Raw genomic sequence first — 16,270 nt, 5'->3', positions numbered from 1 at the left:
GCCAGCAGGACAGGGCTCCACAGCGTGGTAGGAAACATGGGCGGTTCTCCATCTTGGGGAGGCTCAATGGCCATCTTCCAACATTCAAATGGAAATCATATAGAAAAGGAATCAGAGTTACTTGAAAGGGTTTCAAAAAACAGAACTCACACCAATAAGAGAAATGGCTGGCAGGGTGTTCAGCAGTCCCATGGATATGTTTTTTCTTCAACAGTGTTTGGACAGAACAGACCCAGGGACTCCCTCTCTTCTAGCCTCCGAGCATCCTCCAATCTCCCCTTCACTTGCAAACTCCAGGATCATCTTCTCGGCTATCTCCCGCTTCTGGGATCAGCCCACACAGTTGTTGTGGTTAACTCCTTCTTGCCAACCAATGAGGAGCTCCAAGATTCATCAGAATTATTCCACTGACGTGGAGGCAGCCGCCAACCTCCTGGTCAATTTGCATTGGTGAGCCTCCTCCACCCACTCTCGCTAGGCTTCTGTTTCCATCATGATGATGTGGCTCTGGAAGCTGTGGGCCCCTTCTATGAATTGGCCAAGGAGAAGTGCAGGGCTCTGAGCATCTCTTGAAGATACAAAACGAGTGTGGCAGCAGTGCTCTATTCCAGGACATCCATAAGTCACCTTAAGATGAGTAGGGTAAAACCCTGGATGCCATGGGAGCCGCCATGGCCTTGGAGAATAAGCTGAACAAGGCTCTTTTAGATCTTCATGCCCTGGGTTCTGCCCACACAGACCTCCATATCTTGACTTCCTGGAGAGCGACTTCCTCAGTGAGGAAGTGAAACTCATCAAGAAGGTGGACAACCACCTGACCAACTTTGATAGCCTGGCTGGCCCCCAGGCCAGGCTGGGCAAATTCCTCTTCCAAAGGCTCAGCCTCAAGCATGACTAGTAGCCTACTGAGCCCAACAACTTCTGAAGGATCCCCCTCAAAGTGTCAGGGCTTCTGCCTGAGCCTTTCTCTCCAGCCTCTAGGCTTCTTCTCAAGACTTGGACCAAATGGAAACAAAACTTTTTGCAGTAAAAAGAGAAAGAGAGAGAGAACAACTTTGCCCCAACATTAGGCATTTCTACTAGCTGGCAATTTCCAAAACTGAAGTAAGGCAATGCTTGTAACCTGTCCAGATGTGTAAGGAGGTTTGAAGACAGATGTCTCCACTGGAGAAGTGACCACTTTCTATTATATAAAATTTTTTTGTGACCAGGTTCCACACTGTTGCCCAGGTTGAGTGCAGTGGCACCATCATGGCTCACTGCAGCCTCGACCTCCCAGGCTCAAGTGATCCTCCTGCCTCAGCCTTCCAAGTAGCTGGGACCACAGGTGAGTGCCACCATGTCTGGCTCATTTTTATCTTTGTAGAGACAGGGTCTTGTTATGTTACCCAGGCTAGTCTCGAACTCCTGGACTCAAGGGATCCTCCTGTGTTGGCCTCTCAAAATGCTGGGATTTATAGGTGTGAGTCACTGCACCCAGCCTCCACTTCATATTAAACGACTGCTGTTGTCTTTCAACTCAAAGATCCTGAATTCCTTGTCTTTTTTGTTTTCTTACCTCAAGGAGCTCCGCTCTGGTTCTCCAAAATGCTCCATCCGGGTATTCAAGATGGTAAGGAAGACCACAGGGGCATTTGCATATAATTAGATTATGAAAGACTGAGGTTTGAATAAACTGTGCAGACTATTTACAGACAATTTTCAGGTTAAAATTACATCACGGCTCCCCTTACAGTCATCATCCTTTGATTTCTCTCTTCTGTTTCTCCTCCTGCACCTATTTACATTGACCCAGATCAAATCTAATCAAATCAGCTAGCATTTGTGGAGGGCTTACTGTGAGCTAGGCACTGCGCTAGATGCAGATGCTTACCTCGGAAGCCCACTCAGAGAAGGCTGGGCTCAAAGAGTCAGGGTTGGGGAGCATAAGGAACACCACGGCCTGGGATGAATTCTCCAAGGCCACAAATACTCACTCCCCATTCAAGCAGGCCCAGTGTAGAGAATAAAGATAGCAAATTCCCTGGATACACTCCCTAGAACTGTCGCTTCAATGCTCAGATCAAAAGCCAAGACTGGGCAGGATCCTGGGAATTCCAGGATGTGTGCACATGGCTTCCACGACAGTACAAAAGGGAAAGTTCTCAGGCCAAGGAAGACAGCCGTTGGTTCCTGTGTAGACAGGGTGGGTCATGCTAAGCCAGGAGGAGAGACACAGATAAGCCCTGCCTGCCTCAGGGCCCTTGTCTGTGCTGTTCCTTTGACACTGAAGGGCTTTTCATGTCCCCCCTGCCTCCTCATCCCAGCCCCACAGAGTCCCTTCTTCTTGCTTCTAAAGGACAGCTTAAAACTCCCTTCCTTCAGAAAGTATTCCCAGATCCACCGGAGGAAGTTGGGTACCTTTCCGTAGCATCTTCAGGCTTTCCTGTGTAACATTTTTCATAACTCTAACCAATAACTGTTTGTGCAATTGCTTTCTCTCTAGACTACAAGTTCCTTAGGAGCAGGGAACTTGAATGAATAAATGAATGAATGCCTTAGTCATAAAAAGAAGAAAAAGGTAACTGGAAGCAGGAGAAGCAGAAACTAAGGAACCAAGGATAGAGGTTTGGCTGGAGCAAACAGAAAACCAGACGGGCAAAGCCAAGGGTCAGGTACAGACCAGGTACAGAAGCAGCAAGGTAAGACTGTGAAGACAAGGCTTGCAAATGTGGGATTTCAACAGCGTCCCCTTGAGGTGAGGTGTGGGGCTCCTTTCCTGGGCATGGGGCAAGCTTTAGAGAGGAGGACTCCCACTTGAGCTCCCCTGGTTTCCAGCACAAACAAGATAACCTTCCTATGGCAGAATGAACCACCCAATATAAATGAGGCTGTACACGGGTTTACGGGACATCTGTCCTCAGACCACAGGGACCTGAGATCCCTACTTAGCAAGGTTGCCATGTCTCACTTACAGCTGCCCTGATCTTCTGTCTGGTTTGTTTTTTTGTTATTGTTTGTTTGTTGTTTGTTGTTTTTTGTTTTTGTTTGTTTCTTTTTTTTTGGCTTCGTTCTCCCTCCCCCACTCCGCAGGCTCCCCCCAACCCCCCGCCTGCAACTATAGCTAAGGGAACTCCATTAGCTTCTATCTCCATTACCTGGTCATCTGATTATCTGATACCCTGGGTTTTCTTGATTATTCAGTTGAGACCTCTAGGGGAACTTAAAAGATGGAAGAAGGATGGTGTGTCCCAAGTTGAAGGCAGAGTCCTATCTTACAACACAGTTGGGTGTGGTCTGATTAATTGCATTACGCCAGGAAAGACAGCAGGGGTTCTGAGATCAGGAATTAGACATCTACTCGGGTGTGGCAAGCCCCAGGGGGAGAGCAGAGCCATCAATCCAGGGGCCACATGAGAGTTGGGACCAGATATTAGCTCTGGGGCTTCAGCAGGAAATATTAGGGATCACCAGCTAGGTAGACGGGCAGAGATGCACATAAGAAATAAGTCAAATACAGGCAACACACAGAAGTCCCAGCAGGCAGGAAGACACCTTTGGGGATGTCTGTTTATAGGAAGCAAGCTAAAAGGACAAGATATAATCCCCGAGGAGACCGGAGGCCAGGGCAGGACACTTGTCTGAGGAATGAATGTCCTCAGATTCTGAGGGTCTGAGTAGAAGGAAAATAACCAAGGAAGGACTTAGGGACAAAGGCATATGTCAGACGATTCACTTGTCAGAATGAGGCACAAGATTAGGGACAAGAAGCAAGCCGCCAGGGTGACAAGACCAAATCAACACAGTTGGACTGCAGCAGCTTAAATTCTTCCTGCCTGAAGTCAGAATTGATCCTAGAGCCTGGGGCAGAGCTGAGCCTGCAGATCTGGCAGCCAAGTAGATTCAGCTCAGGGAGAAGAGAGGCGCAAAGCCTGGGAACCAGGTAAAGCCTGACAGATGGAACACAAATGATGCCCAGTTCTGCTCCAGCTGTTTTTGATAGCCTGACTTCTTGCTCATAGGTTCAGGAAGGATGAAGAATGGGCTGACATGGCCTTGGAGAGCAGCTGCTTTTTGCGAGGAGTGGGGGAGAGGAGGTGTGTGGATGCAGATTTGCAGAGCACTCTGAGTGTCTTGAGGGGGCATGGGTATCTTATCAACTGAGAGGAGAACCGTAATTCAAATGAAGAAGAGGGGCTTCAGTCCTCCATTTGCAATAAGAATATGGCCCCTCCAAGAAGACTGGGAAAGCATGTCCTGCTGTATGAAATCACTTTATATGTGGTCTCTTTTCTTACTCTGTGTATTTGCTTAGTTTCTCTCTTCCTCATGAGAAAAAGAGCAAGGGCTTTTTCTATCTTGTTCACCTCTGTATCCTCAATGTTTGTGATAATTGGAACCCAATAAGTATTGGTTGAGTAAATGAATGCATACATGCATGAAGGAATCAATGAAGTGACGCATGGTTCTGCAGTTATCATGCAGGCTACTTCTCAGGACTCATGAAAGAAAATCTTGCTCCACGTTGCCTGGGAGGTGCCTGGACCCCAATCACCCTCACAGGTCCAGGAGTGCTGGTCTCTACAGCAAACCCATCTACTGACTCTTTAACTGAGGGGAGTAAAGCCCCAACCAAGGTTAGGCTCCCACGTCCACGTGTCTTCAGACTGCGTCCTCCCCGGCAAGTTTGAGTTGGGACTGTCCATGTGTGTTTGTGAGAATCTGAAGCAGCTGAGGAGAGAGACCTTGACCAACTGGGAAGGACTGGCAATTCATGGATATCCACGTCCAGGCGACATGCAGGATGTGCTGGCATTCGGGATCCTGGGTGAGGAACCCAGGAACAATTCATTACGTCACGCAGCTCTGGCAGGGGAAGTCACCACTTTAAGTGAAATGTTCCAAGAAAAGCAAAAAGTAACAAGAACAAAACAGAAAATCAGGGTTAGTGATGGAAATTAATTGGGTGTAAATTACAAATGGGTTGGAAAGACAGTAGGTAGTAGTACTGGAAGCTGTTATGGGGGAGCACAGCTCTGGCAGAGCTTCGCTTGTTGGCTGAGTACCTACTGTGGTCCAGCACTGTATCGGGTGCTAAAGATATTATCATGAACAAGGGAGACTCAGTGTTTGGAGAGTACAGAAACTAAAAGGGCAAACACTAAGATAAGAACTTTAATAGTTCCGTGGACACACAAAGCAGGAGCACTTATCTCAACCTGACAGAGTGAAGCGAGGGCAAGGAAGGCTTCCTAGAAGAAATGACATCCGGGTTGAGAGCTAAATAAGCAAAGAGGGAGGGGAGAGAATTCGAAAGCGGGGGAAGTAATAATGTGGCCCACAACCCGGAGCTAAAAGAAAGCACGGAGCATTTAGGAAACTACAGGGACTTCAGCCTGGTTGGGGTGTGAAAGAGAGAGTGCTGAGAAGTGAGCGGTGAGTGGAGCCTTGATCACGAAGAACCTCCTAAATCAGCTCAAGAAATTTAGATTTCTCACTTTGTCAATGTTGGGATGGGAATGAGGGAAGGTGGGAAGCAGTAATTGAAGGGTTTTAAGAAGGGGAGTATGTTCTGGAATAATCTCTATTTCCCCATTGATTCCTTTTGTGTGTGTGTGTGTGTGTGTGCGCGCGCGCGCGCGCGTGTGAGCGAGTCTTGTTCTGTTGCCAGGGCTGGAGTGCTGGAGTGCAGTGGTGTGATCTTGGCTCACTGCAATCTCCACCTCCCAGATTCAAGTGATTCTCCTGCTTCAGTCTCCCAAGTAGCTGGGATTACAGGTGCTCACCACCACAACTGGCTAATTTTTGTATTTTTATAGAGACAGGTTTTCACCATGTTGGCCAGGCTGGTCTTGAACTCCTGACCTAAGGTGATGCACCTGTCATGGTCCTCCCAAGGTGCTGGGATTACAGGCGTGAGCCACTACACCCAACCCCAACCCCATGGATTCTTCCCACAGAAGAGGGGATCTTTCTGTTTCACCGAGGTGTTCCTAAATCCTCCTCGGGACACTGTGTCCCACTGTCCACATTCCCTGGCACAGTGTCTGACACATAATGGATTCTCAGCACACAGATGTTGCCCCTTGCATGAGGATCATGGTATGATTTAACCGGCCTAAGGACATGTTGGCCGCTCTCCTCTCCTCGTGTTGGAGGGATAGGGAGAGAAGGAGCCCAAACATATGGGGCAACCAGAGAGAAGCAGTGAAGCCAGAAAGTGGTCCCAGCCTGCAGCAGAGAGTGTGATATACCCGACAGAGCCATATTTTTCTCCTAGGCAGACAGGTAGATGCCATCTCCCACCGTCCCTGAGAGTAAGTGTCACTAGGTGACTGAGTTCCGAACAATGAAATGGGGGCAAAAGAGATGTACTCCTCTTATAGGTCTGGCCCATGAAATCTCTCCTGGCTGGGTGCGGTGGCCCATGCCTGTAATCCCAGAACTTTGGGAGGCCGAGGTGGGCAGATCACAAAGTCAGGATGTGGTGTTATGTGCTTGTAATCCCAGCTACTCGGGAGGCTGAGGCAGGAGAATTGCTTGAACCCAGGAGGCAGAGGTTGCAGTGAGCTGAGATTGTGCCACCACACTCCAGCCCGGGTGACAGAGCAAGACTTCGTCTCTGAAAAAAAAAAAATTCTCTCGTATAATCCCAGATCTCCTTTCTCCTCTTCCAGATGAATGAAGAGGAGTCTGAGGGTCTGGAGAGGGGTAGACCACAAGATGGACAAGGCTTTTGTCCCTGAATGGCCACATGGAAAGCCACAAGACCAGGACCAGCTTCACTAAAATAAAATGTGAGTGACTAATCGACTTCTGTTGCTGAGCCACTGACTGAGTTGTAAGGGTTTATCTGCTGTAGCAGATAGCCCTGTTTATTCTAACAGTTATAGCCGTCCCTCGATATACGTGGGAGATTGGTTCCAGGACCCCTGGGTATACTCAAGGCCACACATGCTCAAGTCCACCAGTCAGCTCTGTAGAACTACCTGTAGGAAAACCCAGCTTTCCATACACACAGGTTTCACATCTCAGGCATACTCTTTGTATTTAAAAAAAAAAAATCCACGTGTAATGGGCCCACACAGTTAAAAACTGTGTAGTTCATGGGACAACTGCATGCAGCTTCCTTAGCCCCATCTTCAGCAAACTCATTCCAAAAGGCCCAGAAAAAAAACTTAACCTACGCCGAGCGAAGTCTCAGGTCCAATGAGGAGAAGCAAGACAGCACAGAAAATGCCTCTCTCTGAATGAAGGTCTCCTACTGGAAGAACACAGGTCCACCCATGGAGAGAGTCTCAAGACCTCTTTTGGAACATTTTATATTGCTTGTTTTGATGCCCAGTTTATGGAATTAAAAATAAAACCTCTCACTGAAATATGCAACTGACTCAATCACTTAATTCTGTGTTCTCACTACACATAAAAGCTCATACCTTCACATGGATATGAGCATGAAGTTGTTTAGTAAAAAGCACCTAGAAATGAAGTAACACAAGAAATAATATATAGTCAATGAGTTTTATATGGTGAAGAAAACTTCTCCAGTTATTACTAAGATGAGGAGTTATTCTCTTTTTACAAAAAAAATAAGTCAGAGACTAAAAAATCCCTGGCAATGCCTCACAATGGCTCAAAGAACACACGAAGCAGAAAGACAGAGTAAAGCTATGGATTATAAAAAGATAATGTTGTTAGAGTTATAGGTAATTTCATGGAAAATTCATAGAATGAATACACAAATGGTTCAGTATTACATGGACGTGTATAGTAGCTATTATAAACATCAGTAGCTACAGCTACAGAAATACAGTTAATGGAGATTCTGTACTTAGAGGGAAAACTTTAAGAAACTGCTGCCAAAGAGACTGAGAATTTCTTTTTACAACTGGTATAAAAAGAAGCAACCATTCAAAAGTAGGTGGTCTGGCTAAAGCAGCAGGGGATATAGTGAAAGATACAGAACCAAGAAGACGAGAAAAAATTCAAACAGAAACAGGAACTGCTTGGCTAAAATTTTTAAGTTCTTAGTGAGAAAGAAACTGGAGCTAGAACCACATTAAATATAATAGCCTGCTTGGGGTGTGTCTACAGTTAATTCCATCAGATATCATTCAAGACGGATACCTGGACCAATAGACCCTGGCTATAAATCACAGTCTAGTTGATTTTGTCCCAGAGCGGTGAGATCAAATCCGCAGTCCTCTAAATGAATGAAAACCCACCAAGGATTTATTCTGCAAGTGTGTGCACATATTTTATCATTTATTAGAGACCGTCTCCAGACTATCAAGGTTCTTCCCCAGCAAGTAACCCTCATGGAATTCCAGTTGTGCCTGATTAATAAATGTGAATCGTGCAGTGGGATTAGTGGGTGGTATCTAGATTCAGGCAAAGCCACCTCTCCACCACCCTTGCTTCCCTCATCTTGCTCTCCTTTCTTTCCCCAGCCAGCCCCATCTCTCAGACTCTCTTTCTCCTCTCCCCCTGCATCCTCTTCTTTATCACAAGCCCTTGGTTCTCTTTGTCTAGAGACTCCAGAAAGAACGAGCCTGGGCCACCAGGCTGTATCTATCACCTGAGTATGTCCTCATCCACTTGGACTGATGGAGTGGGTGCACCTTTCTACCATGAAGGACCCTGACCTGCTGCAATAATCATTCATGATGGTCTGTCCTCCCTGGCAAGGTCTCTGTATCTGCTACGAGAATACTTCCTCATCAAAGGACCCAATGTGAACACCAGAGCCTCTCAGCTGTGCCCCCAGCTGCAGTGTGAGAGCTTGGCTGCTGTCCTAAGAGATAGAGAGAGCTGAGGGGATGGGAGAAAATAGCAGAGAGGAGGTTGGAGGGAGACAGTCAATGGGAAGTGTTCTTGCTATTCCTCCTCCCGTCAAGCAGGAGCAACCTGGGATGAGCTGATTGTCCAAGCTGAAAACAACCCTCTCTCTGGGCTGCGAATGCAGAGGAAGTCCCAGCCTTGCCTTCAGAAGGAGAATGTTTTCTGTGCTGTATCTCAGGATTTGAAAGCATCCCTTCAACTAATTATTATGAAGATGTATACTAATCATGAGGCTACAACAGCTTCTTAATACTTGCTCTATTACCAGCTTGAAAAGCAACTCTGAAGGAAAAATCCAACTGTATCTAAAGTGATTGGGGTAGGGAGTAGGGGGTGGTGATAGGGGCTGATGCTATCCCTCAGAGCATTGGTAAACCAAAGCAAAAATCACAGGACCTGTGTTTCTTATGAGCAGAAGCAGCAACCAGATCATTACTACCACCAATATAAAAACATGCACTGGTCCATTTTTCCCCTTCCCTGTCATTCCTCTACACTTCCAGCACCTCAAAACTAGGTTCGCTAAGTGAAACAAGCTAGACACAAAAGAACAAATATGGCATGATTCCATTTATATAAGTTATCTAGAATATGCAAGTTTATAGAGATAGACAGTAGATTAGAGGTTACCAGGAGCTTGGGGGAAAGAGGGTAAGGGAGTTGTTGCTTGCTAGAGTTTCTGTTTGAGGTGATTAAAAAGTTTTGGAAATGGATAATGGCCATGGCTGTATAACATTGTGAATATAGTGAATGTCACAAAGAATACATATAAAATTGTTTACAATGGCAAATTTTATGTTATCTACATTGCACTATAATTTAAAAACTTAATAATAATGTAATGTACCAAAATCATTGAATTGTACACTTTAAATTAATAAATTGTATGGTATGTGAATCATATATCAATAAAGCTATTAAAAAACACCAAAAAACAAGTCTACTAACAATCCTCAGTCACAGGCACAAGTCTGTTCCAGCTTCTTTCTTTCTCATTTATTGAGAACGTTTCCTTGCCAGGTACTCTGCTAGGCACTGATGAACAGAATAGACATGGCAGGAATTGTTTAAGTAGCTTAAATCTCCTTTCAAGCATCTGATAGTTTTAGCATTGAGTATGCCTGTAGGTTATTATCTAGGTTTACTGTCCTAATGCTGACCACAGAACTAGATAGCTCCAACTTTATTTCTGAGTCCAGGCTCCCTGGTATTGCCTGGTTCAGGTAGAGAGGTCTCTGTTTTAATCTCCTCCCTGAGTTCCTATTGCACCAGCCTGACCAATGTCTGTTGTCCTGGAAGTCTCTGCTTTTGTACTAATAAGTCCCTTTCTAACCACCCAAGGTCAATGGTTCCAACCTAAACTCCATCCCACTGCCTGGGGCCCTGCTAGCCTGCAGAGAGACCACACTGATATCCACTGCTCATCTGTCTGAACTTGTAAACACCCTCATTCTAATTTACTTTTACCATATTATTCTCCCTTCCAGCAGGTAACTTCACAACTTTCCCATGGATCCCCTGTTACCAACTTCATATCAGCACTACAACTGAAAAGACCATTATCCAGCCATACTTGCAAATATGTTGGCTTCCCTATCTATGTTAAGTTCCAGATAGGAGGTTCTGGTACTACCTCATCTCCCTTAACCCCTTGACACCTGAGTAATTAAGCATGGCCACAGAATCTCAAGATATAACAATTATAGTGAGTGCTATTTCTGAAACACAAACATGGTCCTTCCTAGTGCAGGAGATGATGTATAAAACACACAGATACCGGAGTGAAAGTTCTGTACTTTGTAATCACCTGGGGAGCATGCTAACCTGGCTGCACATTAGAATCACCAGGAAACCTTTTTAAAAATACTGATTCCTAGACCACAACCCCAGAGATTCTGACTTTAATGGTCTGGAGTGGGGTCCAGGTAGGGGAGAATTTTTAAAGTGCCCCAGATGACTCTAATGCATATCCAGGGTTAGGAGTAGCTGATCTAAGAGAAGGGGACCAGATGATGTAGAAATGTATTTGTTCATTCACTCAGCAAGTAGTTATTGACCACCTACTACGCACCAGCCATAGAGTCTAAGATGCAGTGAGCTAGTCAGTAAAGTTTCAGGTTCTCACGGAGTGTCCAGTGGTTGATGTAAAGCAGGCTCACTGTGCACTGGTTACCAACTTGTCTGAGTCCAGTGAGACAGAAAACACTCATATGCAGCGAGTTATATGAAGTGGATTTATGACTTCCAGACAGGCAGCAAGGAACAACAAAAGCCTGCGATTCATTGCCAGCTGGTCCCTCCAGGCTCAGGAAAGCTGCCGTGGATGGATGGAGGCTCATCAGCACGTGCCCCACTTGCACGGCAGCTAAGAGATTCCGGAAAGCAGCCCACCCTGGGTTTTATTCCCAGGGGCCGCATGACATGCTGGGCTAAAGCACTGAAGGACATCCTGTTTCTAAGGGGGAACTGGAACAGGGCCCAGGCTGCTCCTGTCATTCCCTCCTTATCTCAGGATGTTGCAGTCCCAGAACATCCTACAGTTAGTCTTGAGAACTGCAAGGAAGAAAGGAGAAGAACTGGGTCAGTCTGAGGCCACCTGGAGAACTGTCCTGCCATTGGTGGAAAATGAAAAAGAAAACAAACAAGTGTAATTGTGTAGCTAGAGATAAAGCAACTCTAAAATATATAAAGTGTATTTTTATAATATGAACACAAGTTTCAGGGCTCCTGGATTTAGGTTTTTGGAATTTATGAGCAGATTACCGGCATTAGCGGAGTGACAGCGGGGAGCCCACTAGCCTTCAGAGTTAGGCACGGAGTAGGGAAGTCGTCCTTTAGAGAGAATCAGAAACTCTTTCTCTATCTCTTAATGAGCTTTAAGCCATTCAGAAAACCAGGGTGGTATTTGAAAACACAGCAGCTGTGGTTCCACAGGGGAAAGAGCCAATGACAGAGCTCTCTCTAGAACAGGGCTTTCAAAGTGAAACAGGATAAACAGGTTTGATGGCAGTCTGTGGGAGGCAAGGGGGCATTGAACCTTCCACTTCCTTCTTTCTACAATTGACTCTTTTTCTCTCACTTCAAGCTGTTAAAAAGGAAACAATATGGAGGGGGTAGGTTTTCCCAACTCATCCTCCCTACCCTGGGCTCAGCAAAACTTTGATTAAGAATCCCAGGAGAACCCGGCTGACTTAAACCTTGCCAATTTATGCATGAACCAGATCCTGTGAGTCTGTACTGGGATCTGCATACTGCATATTTCTGGAGAAAAAAACAAAAACACAAAACACACAAAAAACAAAGCAAGATAGCCATTAGTTAGCTCACACTCAAACACAGGGCCAGTGTGTGGTACTGCTATTGCTGCTTTGTGAAAATCCCCTGCTCTCAGGCGGCTTACATTCTGGTAGGAGTATTTAATAATCAAGTGTTTAACAAATAAAACATATATATACATGCAGGGAAGTGGACAGAAAGCTAAGTAGGGTACCATTTTAGATGGTGTTTTTAAGGAAGTTCTTTCTAAGGAGGTAACATCTGAGAAGTGGTATGAATGAAGTAAAAGAATGAATTAGAAACTCCTAACAAACAGAAAGTCTATCACTAAGATAAGGCTCTTTCTTTTACTCATTCAAATAAAAAAAAAAATCTCTCCTCTTCTAACCAGCTTTAACCAAATTCGCTTCTTAAAGAGCTTCCTTCAGTGGTTCTGGATTACAAGTCACCTGGACCTGGGATCTTGCTGTCTGCCCATCTCAACGATATGCCCCCTTCTGTAAATGTCTTCCTATAAACAATGCCCATGGTCCATAATTTCTGCTTCTGAGTTCAAACTTCCTTATAAAGCTGCAATCCACCAAACTGAGGCCTTCCAGTGCCTCCAGCCAGTTCTTACTCATATTCACAGATGGAACTAGAAACCCCTTTCCAGGTGCTGTTTCATCCTATACCATATGTTAACTGAGGGAGGCTGGTTTCCCAGAGGCAATCACAGCCACCAAGTCATCAACCATGATGCTCCCTGCAAGCCCTGTTGGCTAAAACTGGGTGAGCAGAGGGAACTCCTCAGACAGCCTTCTTCTCGCAGAGTCCAGGCACACGAGGTCAAGGTCTCTTCTGTTCCCCAAGGAAAAATTGTTGGGAAGTTCTTCTGTGTACTTGACTTTAGTTTCTTTTGTTCTAATATCACTCTTTCTATTGCTCTTACTTGTGTTTCAGCCATGAGCTGGACAGCAAAGGGGCAGGCCTTGCTCAGCCAAAATTTACCTACAAACTTCTCTTGCTTATTCTGTAAGTGAAGAAGAGGCCCGAGTAAGTGGTAGAGGAGAAGACAAAGGTGGAGCGAAGCCTTAATAGCCATTTGTCCTGTGGTTTTGGAGTTCAGAGCTGGTGGGCATGTCACAGCCAGAAGGATGATATAGACAAATTGGATAAAACTCAGGAAAGAGTAACACACCAAAAAAAAAAAAAAAAAAAAAAAAAATGATGAAGAGGCTGGAGGGATTGAATGATGAGGAAAGATTAAAAGAACTAAATATGGACAGACTGGCTAAACGCCGATTAAAAGCAGCGATCAGAACTGTCTGCGGGTATCTGAGCACCAGCAGGGAAGAAGGGCCGCACTAGCAGGTGTAGGGTCAGGCAGGGGGGAAGTGAGGTGGACTGCGAATAAATGAAGGGAAAGTGTTAGTGGCAAACTGCTGGGTAGTAAAACAGCCTCTATAAAAGAAAAAGGTGGGAGGGAGTGTGGACCAGGAGATAGAGGGGTAGTGGGTATAGAAAAGGGGGACATTTAACATATGGACCTCCCTCTGAGATGTCTAAATATACTCAATGATGTTAGGCAAATTCTGGGGTGGGGAGGTGGGGAGAAGGTGTGCTCCATGGAGGAGACCTGAGGTGTGTCACGTGGGCCATGTCCTTATCTAACATCTAAGCTATAGCAGTGAGTCCTGCAGGCCTGGATCCAGGATGGTCAGAGACCAGGAAGGATAGGCCCATCAGTTGGAGCACTGGGACAACACAAAGATTACACCATGTGGCTGTCCAGCTGATAGTGACCTCTGATGCCGCTTTTTATTTTAAAAGTAAAATCCTGAACCAGAAATATTTCCCCTTCTGCAGAGAAAGAGGCAGCTGGTCAGCTTGACAGGCGGAAACTGCAGCTTTCTTGTTAATGTGCAATCCTGAAACGGTGATGTATGGCTGGTGATAGATCATGTTGGGTTTCCGGAGAGCAGGGAAGGCTAAAGCCGGAGCCTAATTCATGATGCATGAACGCATTGATCTTCTTGGCTCTGAAAATACAGTGTAATGAACCCCCGCTAACACATCATTTTTATTCCACTGCACCTCGCTAATATCTAATGATTTCACCTTCTACTGTGATCAAACATAATTGTATGGGAGTTTCAACTTTGTTCTTTGATATGGGAACACCGCTGCCCAGCACTGTTTTGCTCTTTACTATTGGTAGAGCAAGTCTGAAACTTACACATATGATGATTAAGATCCTACAGAACGGCCTTACGTCCTTTTGAGCGCCCTGTGTGTTTACATGTTCATAACGTGTGTGTCTGTGTGTATGCAGGTAAGTTCAAGAATGTGTTATATGCTTATGTTAAACCAAAAACTAACTGAAGGCAAGAAAGATATTCAGAAGCAGGTACATCTTCCCTGGCATGGTAACACTCTTTCCCACCAATTGGCCCTTGGGAAATGGCAATTACTTGGAATGGAGATTACCTTGCAAATGTTATTGTTTGCAGAATCTCATCTGCTGATGGAAATCACTATAATAATTTGGTTTGAAGTCCATGAAGCTTCTGGAGCTCCTCTTGCCAGCCTGTCCTTGACAGCATCATATCCTATGTGCATCTCATGTTTCTTGGACAGAGTTTTTGATTACACTGATCCATTCTCCATTTTAAGAGAGCTTTTTGGAAAAAAAATTAATATTAATTTTATAACTCTAGCCATCTGGCCTGAAGTTAGTTTGTTTCTGATGAAGGAACATTTACAGCCCTTCTGTGGATGAGTTGGGCTCTCCTTTGCCAGCGCTGTGCTTGGAAGCAGGGCACCAGGGCTGAGTCCCAATTCTGACACTTGCTAACTGTGTGACCTTGGCCAAATCACTTAACCAGTTATCTCATCTGAATCTCAGTTTCCCCCAGATAAAGAGAAACTCTAATGCTTTTCTATGTCTGAATACAGGCAGCTGAACCAGATGATTTTTAATGTCTCTTGCAGCTCAAAGGTTTATGATTCTGTGATACCTGAACACACTCTTTCACTCCTCTGCATCTCTAAAGTTCCTTTCTTTCTTATGTCTCTAGAGTTTGGGGTTCCTTAAATATCCCGATCCTCCTCACAATGACGGTTGGATATGAGCAAATCATAACCTCACAACTTGGATAAACAGAGAGAGCTGCACTTCTGGTGTCTTTTGTTTTGTTTTTAATCTTAGTCTTGATTTAAAACAACGACAACAACAAAAGAATGACAACACAAGAGCGAGTTAGGCAGAATGGTGGCCCAATTATTTAGATTCTTTAAAGAATCTGTAGCAATATTAAGTTAATGCAAAACTTGGTTCTCAAGGTCATGCTCCTGCACGGCTTAATAGGTAAAACTTTGACCCCTACCCAGGCCTTTGATTTTGGCCTGCACTCCGTTCCATGGGGAGGTGGTGGAAGGTTATTACATAAAAAGCTGATATTCCAGAGAAATACAGTCCAGAACTTGTGATGCAGGTCAGGGTACAGTATCTGACTGCAATCAATATGCACTTAAATGTTTGGATCATCTAAACCTCCACTTAGCACAAAGGATCTCCAGAGAGAACTTTCTTCAGAGCAGAGAAATTACTATTCCAGAGCTGTGAGTCTTCTTGGCCCATTTGTGTTTCAAGGGAGATGCTGGTGAAAGGGGCAAAGGAGGTCTCTTTGGGATGAATTGGCTGAACAGTAAATAGTCTAGGGGATAAAAAGCCTTGACTCTAATTCTGGCCACCACTGCCGAGAACAACTTGGCCCAATTCCTAATTATTCTCTCTCACTCTCTGCCTCTGCAATGGGGGTAATTATTGAAATATGTTAACAAGGTTTGTTGAGATCATTGGATAGAAGACAAATATCATTTATACTCACAGACTTGACAGAGATAGAAGAGAAAAAGCGTTAAAGTTCCAGCCACCCATTGTTCTAATGCTGAAACTTTGAAAGAATGGAAAATGTCATCTATTTACTTAATCTTTGGACTCCCAAACCTAAATTCCAGAATAGGGTTCACATTCCTTGTTTTAACCTTCAATGAGTGACAGTCCAAAACTGGATTAGAACTAGAATCTTTTTCTTGTTACTTTACCAATTCCTTGAGAGAGATAAGAAATGGAAAGTAGAAAGAAGTGGATAGACCCCAAGGAGCTCAGGATCATGAACTAAAATACGGG

At 44.9% G+C, this 16,270-nt stretch overlaps 1 pseudogene; it reads left to right on the top strand.

Moving 5' to 3' along the window:
• Window positions 1–373: 373 nt before the first annotated feature.
• LOC105537454 lies at window positions 374–898 on the top strand (annotated as a pseudogene).
• The last annotated feature ends 15,372 nt before the right edge of the window (window positions 899–16,270 follow it).

The sequence above is a fragment of the Mandrillus leucophaeus genome, unplaced genomic scaffold (genome assembly GCF_000951045.1).
Source record: "Mandrillus leucophaeus isolate KB7577 unplaced genomic scaffold, Mleu.le_1.0 Scaffold172, whole genome shotgun sequence".
Classification (NCBI taxonomy): Eukaryota; Metazoa; Chordata; class Mammalia; order Primates; family Cercopithecidae; genus Mandrillus; species Mandrillus leucophaeus.
Note: the sequence above shows the minus strand (reverse complement) of the source record. Positions and strands in the feature narration are given on the sequence as shown.